The following is a 6,566-nucleotide window of genomic DNA, read 5'->3' as shown; positions in this document are numbered from 1 at the left end:
ATTGGTAAGTTAGCTTGCTGCTGGGGTGCAGCTGATCAGGACTGAGCAAGATGAGCCAGACATGCCCTGGAGCAGCAGTCACCAACTGGTGGTCCGTGAGGTCTGAAAATTTGGTGACCACTGCCCTGGAACCCTCTTGTGGTCCCTCCCCGGCTGGCCAACCTCCTGCAATCCTCCCCAGCCCTGATTGTGCACCAGTGGGGTCCCTCAGCCTGGCCTGTGCCCTCTTGGAATCTGGGACCCCTCAGAGGATGTTGGGCAGCCAGTTTTGGCCTGATCCCGCAGGCCAGGCTGATGGATCCCACTGGTGCACGAATTTGTGCACTGGGCCTCTAGTCATTTAATAAGAGTATCCTAAATGTGTAATTCATGAATTTATTCATTCTACAAATATTGAATTAGCATCTACAACATGCTGGAGCAGAGAATACCAGACCTTCACTACGCATAGAACTTATACTAGTATATAAATCTAGTGATCATGCAGATAACTTCCATGTTTGGATTGCGATAAGAACCACAAAGAAGGGGTTTAAGTATGTTGTCATGAGAGGATATTAAGGGGAATTTGTCCTAGTCAGGGATCATGGAAAGTTTCTTCAAGGAAGTGACACTGAAGCTGAGATCTGAGGGAAGAATTTACAGAGACAGGAGGGAAAGAGTGTTCTGCAGAGGGAACCCCAGGTGAGGCAAGAGGGAACAAAGCATGTTAAGGGGGGAAAAAAAAGGTAGGTGTGCCAGAAACAGATAGTATGGGAAGGAGAGTAAAGGACATAGCTAATAAGGTGTGTAGAGAAGAAACAAGAGCCTTGATCTTGATCTAATAGCACTTGGTGACTCTGAAGGTGTTTTATACACTGAATGATTTAGTCAAATTTCTTTATTTACTTCAGTTACTCTGGATTTAGTTTGAACAAAGCAAAAGTAAAAGTGGGAAGCTCAGGTATGAGACTATTTTAATGGTCCAGCTAAGATATATAATGGTAGCTTGAATGATGGTAGTTGTACCAGAGATGGACAGAAATAGATGAATTCAGTAAAAAATCAGGAGGGCATTTTATAGGAGGTTATGATGATTGGTTACATGAGAAAGAATTAATGAGGAGAGTTATTGAAAATGGATCCCAAGTTTCTGGCTTTCACAACTGGATCATTGTTGGTCCCGGCAGGCACTACTGGGAGAAAAATCACATTTAGAGTAGAGAACTGTGATGAGGTCAGTGCTGAACAATTTAAGTATGTGAATCTGAGTGAGCATGTCAGGGCAGTAGGTTACCTGAAATGGGAGGTCTAGACTGAAGAATTAAGGTTGTGATTTACCTGCATAAAAAATCATTAGTTTCAAAGGAATTGTGTAGGAAGAGAGTGTGTACTGAAAAGAGATGGTGACATAATGGCCACACTCACATCCAAGGAGAAGAGAATGGGCCTGAGGAGAAGGATGGGTAGGGAAGAAGGGAAACCAGTCGATATGTCATGGGAGCCAAGTGAAGCGAGTTCTCCAAGAACAGAATAGAAAGGAGCAGCTTATGTATTTTTAGAGGCCAAGTAAGATGAGGACTAAACATAGGGTGATTAGATGTATTAATTTTATTTATTTATTAATGTTAATAAATCTGTACCATTGGTAACTTCAATGGAAACTGTTTCCACTAGTGTGTGTTGTGCGTATGTTGGGGAGAGGGAGCTGCAAAAGACAGAGTGAGCTGGGTCGATGGCTGACGGGAAGGTGACCAAAGAGATATAACAATTTCATACAACTGTTTAGAGAACTTTGGGGCTATTTTCAAGACGTATGGTTTTGTTTCTTTACTAATAAGATTTTTAAAAAATCTTATCGGTGGAGTTTGATTCATTTTTTTATATATATATTTTATTGATTTTTTTACAGAGAGGAAGAAGGGAAAGGGATAGAGAGTTAGAAACATCATCGAGAGAGAAACATTGATCAGCTGCCTCCTGCACACCTCCTACTGGGGATGTGCCTGCAACCAAGGTACATGACCTTGACCGGAATCGGGACTCTTCAGTCCACAGGCTGATGCTCTATCCCAGCTGTGGGCAAACTACAGCCCGCGGGCCGGATCCAGCCCGTTTGAAATGAATAAAACTTAAAAAAAAAAAAAAAGACTGTACCATTTTATGTAATGTTTACTTTGAATTTATATTAGTTCACACAAACACTCCATCCATGCTTTTGTTCCGGCCCTCCGGTCCAGTTTAAGAACCCATTGAGGCCCTCGAGTCAAAAAGTTTGCCCACCCCTGCCACTGAGCCAAACCAGTTAGGGCTAATTCATTTTTTTAAAGGAGATTTCCACAGTGAAGGCCACTGATAATTTGGCAGGGTTTTAATTTTTAAAAGTTTTTTTTTTCCCATCTCTGAAAATCAATATGTCTCTAGGTTTGCCACTGAACTCATCATGTGCAGACTAAATTTTTTTCTTCCTCTTAATAGCCAATCCCAGTTTATGATTAAATCAACTATATTTCAGTGTAATTCTCTGTTAATTTTCATTTTTTTTGCTTGTATCTGGGGATAGGGTTCAAGATTTATCCTTAAAGGGAGGAAAAGCTACAATGCTCTGTGCACTTCTGTCCTAGACTCTGTGCTACTGGCTTTATTTATTTCCTGCCCCAACACTATGAAGCAGGTGTTGTTATTTACATTTAGAGCAGAGATTCATATGCACAGAGTAACTTGCCTAAGGCCTCACAGGCATTCAAAGGTAGAATGGTCACTTTTATATTAGGGACATAACCTCTATGTCCTGGTAGCTCACATCCTAGCACAAAAGTCACAAGCTGATCACTTGGAATTGGTCAGATCAATAAAAGTTTGGAACTTGCTTTTAGATTCACCCAATGGACTTTTCTTATGTGTTGATTTTTTTTATGGTATATTTTGAAAAAAGAAAGAAAAAACAAATATAGAATTACCCAAAGTAAATGAATATTTCTTAAAACTTCTGTAAATCATTTATTTCAGATTTGGGGTTTTATAAAATTGGGATTTTTATATTTTCAGGTTCATAAAACACCTCTTCCCACCCTTTACATGGAATAATTGTTTTTCAAGAAAAAAATTGACTTAAAAATTGTTCCCCTTAATTAAATGGAAACCGAGCTATATAAACAACTCAGGTTCTCATTTAAAAGTAACTGTTTCCCTTTTGGGTCTACCAGGACTTCCAGGGGATTAAAATACAACAATAATATGGATTTGTAATAGCACAAAACTGTGGTACCCAGAGTAAACTGAATGACACTGATCCCTTAAAAGAAGGACCCACCCAGTGGCTCAATGGTTGAGCATTAACTCATGAACCAGGAGATCATGGTTCAATTCCTGGTAAGGGCATATGCCTGGGTTGTGGGCTCAGTCCCCCAGGAGGCAGCCAATGTTTCTAGCCCATCATTTATGTTTCTGGTTCTCTCTCTCTCTCCCTTCCTCTCCAAAATCAATAAAAAAAAAAATAGTTTTAAAAAAGGAGAACCCATTCTTGGTTGGGTTTGCCAGTGCCAACCCCTCCCCAGTATTGCAAAAATAATATTGCAAACCCTTGCACTATTAAGTCAGGAATATTGATAGCTAATGGCTATGCGTTTCTAGTCCATACTTTGACTAAATGAATGGACTGTACTATCAGTTCTAATGACTTTGAAAAAGGGAGGTAGGCTCCTGATTCCATTATGAAGCCTTACGTTAGCTCTCACCATATGAACCTGCTATGTTAATCCCAGATTCAAACCTTGGCAGTACATACTTGCAAAATTCCAGCAAGAGACCAATCTGCCCACTTTTAGTTTTATTTACACAAGCATCTATTTCTTACACTGGCTATACTTGGGGTTGTTTCCAGGGCCAAACAGCCCCTCAACCTAGCCCCCCAGGGCTCCCTGGGCTATTCAGATTCCTTGTTTCCTCTGCAAAGCTCTAGGCTGGATGTGGCTGCACTAGTTGCCCTGCGGGTGCTGCTGGGAGGGGCTGGCTCTTCAGGAGAAAAATGGCTGCTTATGGTTGGAGGGTCTGGAATGTCCCGCATTCTTAGTCACCTCTCCCTGTCCTGCTTCTCTCCACAGCCTCTCCCCAGCCTACACAAAACTGCACCTCCACCTGCACCCCAGCCTCGGTGAGTATTTGTAATTGAAAGGTCCTATGAACTTGTTTTAGCAAATAAAAGCAGGTAAAATATAAAGGCAAAAGAACCACGCCACTGCGAGCTTCTCTCCCCTCGCTCCACCACCCAGTTCTGCACGGCTCCGGCAGTTCTTCAGCCACCTTTCTGGGTGCAGCCTCTCACGGCTGTGGACTTAGATCTAGATTTCCCAGCTGCCAGCAGCCCCGTGGGCCTCCTTCCACGGTCAAGTGTTACACGTGTTCCCAAGGGACGTGGACTTGGTGCCGTGCAGATGCCTTCTGATGCTCTCATCCTGGTGGTTGTGCATTTCTCTGTCTCTGACAGCCCAGTTTCCTGATCCTACCATTCTCCAGGTGTCCTCTGTTCTTTCCAGCCATGGATTGTCTCACCAGCTGTTTTTAATTCACTAATTCCAGGTGGATATTATTTGATTTAGTTGTTCCTTCTATCTGCTCTGTAAGAAGGCGCAGGATACATCTCCTATTCGGCCCACATTTTGAACTCTTGGAATGGTTATTTTGTGTCTCAATTTTACACTTTGGGGAGTATTTGGAATAAATAAATTTCTAATAGATGCTCTAGAACCGTGGCCGGCAAACTGTGGCTCATGAGCCACATGTAGCTCTTTGGCCCCTTGAGTGGCCCCTTTGGCTCTTCAACAAAATACTACGTGTGGGCATGTGTACAGTGCGATTGAAACTTCGTGGCCCGTGCGCAGAAGTCGGTTTTTGGCCTGGGCGAGTCTATTTTGGAGAAGCACGGTTGATATTTGGCTCTGTTGACTAATGAGTTTGCCGACCACTGCTCTAGAATATATGTTTATACATTACACCTTTTTGCTATTAAGAAATCTGCTTCCCAAAAGAATGGTCATAGCCCTGGCAATACCTCCATATGGCCATTTCCCCAAACTGTAGACTCTTAAAGCACTTAGCATTGACATCACAAGTAATGCTAAGCTAGTCCTAAATGCACCAGCTTTTAAAAGGGTGTTTCCCAACAACTTAATTGGTGAAAGTATTAGTATAAATTAAAACATGTGGGTAGACAGTATATTTATTTATTCTTTGTTCCTAGTCAATAGGACAATACAATATGTTAATGAATAAATGAATTTTCTATTGTCCACTTTTACTGTTCTTCTATTTACTTCTGTTCAAGATGGAAATTAGGTTTCTAACAGCAGTTTTATTCCTATGCCTACAAAAACTTTGTGATTACCCAAGTAGGATAGATTTGCTAAGTAAATTATCCTTTTTTGTGCTTGTTCCTTTTGAACAAGGGCAACTGCTCTCTGCTGAACGCTTTTACCCTCACAAGCTGAGTTTGACATAATTACCACACTGGAGCTAAACTTCACAATCTGGTTGCCAATGTCAGTGGAAATGGCTTTCATGAAAAACAAAACCTTGTAACTATACTCAAGGCTCCACATCAATCCCACTCATGAGTAATTAACATACCAATATATGATGCATTTGTCTTTCACTGGTAAATCTTGAAATCCTATGGATTTTTTTCTTTAGACAGGGATGCGTGAAGAAGAATGAACTCTAAGGACAGTTACACAGATTCAGAGTTTGGATTAGGATTTAATTCCACAAATAATATTTTAAAGTGCCTGTTATGTGTGAGATAGGCTAAAAGTAACTAAGTTTTTTCATCTTTGAGGTTTCCTTAGCCCTATATAAGAAGGAATCTTGGTTATTAAAAGTGGTTGAATTCTCTGTTATTTTTGTTATTATTATTATTATTAGTAGTAGTATTTTGCTTGTATCTGGGGATAGATTCAAGATTGATCCTTAAAGGGAGGAAAAGCTACAATATTCTGTGCACTTCTTATGTCCTGACTCTGTGCTACTAGCTTTATTTACTCCCTGCCCCAACACCATGAAGCAGGTGTTGTTATCTACATTTAGAGCAAAGGTTCATATGCACAGAGTAACTTGCATAAGGCCACACAGTCATTCAAAGGTAGGATGGGTACACAGGAGAGCTCAGAGAGAGAAGTACCATGCCAGGTTGCAGAGGAAACAAAATGTATATCAGAGTTTCAGGACCTTGTAAGTTATATCAGTTGGGATCTGTGTGTCATATGCAAGAACAGTTTCTAAGGGTATTGAGCCAAAATAAAAGATCTGATTGGGTCAAATTTATTTGCCTATTCCTTGGATTTGGGGTTTAATCTGTTGGCCAACCACCTGGGAATGATGCAAATATGGTGAATTAAAACTGGACTCAATGGTGTCTAGATTCAGTGAGGAGCAAATGCTGGGTGTTTCCTGGAGTGTTGTAGTGGAAGGAGTGCAAAGGATCAGGAAGGCGTTCATGCTAATGAGTCTATTGTAAGCAAATCACGCAGTCACCCACTTCCATGCCCCCCAGAAGATTCCCTCCTCATCTGAGTATTCAGGCATGCACTGGC

Source organism: Myotis myotis, unplaced genomic scaffold (assembly GCF_014108235.1).
Source record: "Myotis myotis isolate mMyoMyo1 unplaced genomic scaffold, mMyoMyo1.p scaffold_m19_p_8, whole genome shotgun sequence".
NCBI lineage: Eukaryota > Metazoa > Chordata > Mammalia > Chiroptera > Vespertilionidae > Myotis > Myotis myotis.
Note: the sequence above shows the minus strand (reverse complement) of the source record.